Source organism: Mycetomoellerius zeteki, unplaced genomic scaffold (genome assembly GCF_001594055.1).
Source record: "Mycetomoellerius zeteki isolate Tzet28-1 unplaced genomic scaffold, Tzet1.0 scaffold996, whole genome shotgun sequence".
NCBI classification, from domain to species: Eukaryota; Metazoa; Arthropoda; class Insecta; order Hymenoptera; family Formicidae; genus Mycetomoellerius; species Mycetomoellerius zeteki.
The window spans coordinates 44,481-44,739 of NW_017258039.1; the positions used below are offsets into that span (position 1 = coordinate 44,481).

Below are 259 nucleotides of genomic sequence, written 5' to 3' on the forward strand. Positions count from 1 at the left end.
CAAAAAAATGGATTGAATTTGCGTTCTGACAGGGAAGGTTTACATCATACATATACGACGATGTTATGTGAACTGACTAATTAATTTATAGCTAAAAGATTTTTAATTTTCACATCTTTGACACACATGATTCATGACTAATATATAGCGAATAGTATAAGTTAGCTTTTCTCTCTTGATTGTTTTTGTTTTGGGTCTTTGTTGTCCGTTATAAATTATAAAATGTTCAGCAAACACGTTACGTTATCCGGAGATGTGA

At 30.9% G+C, this 259-nt stretch overlaps 1 protein-coding gene across 1 annotated transcript in view; it reads left to right on the forward strand.

Annotated features, from left to right (window-relative positions):
• Positions 1-259, forward strand: part of LOC108731059 (uncharacterized) — a 59,286-nt gene that overhangs the window by 37,620 nt on the left and 21,407 nt on the right. The window lies entirely within an intron of this gene.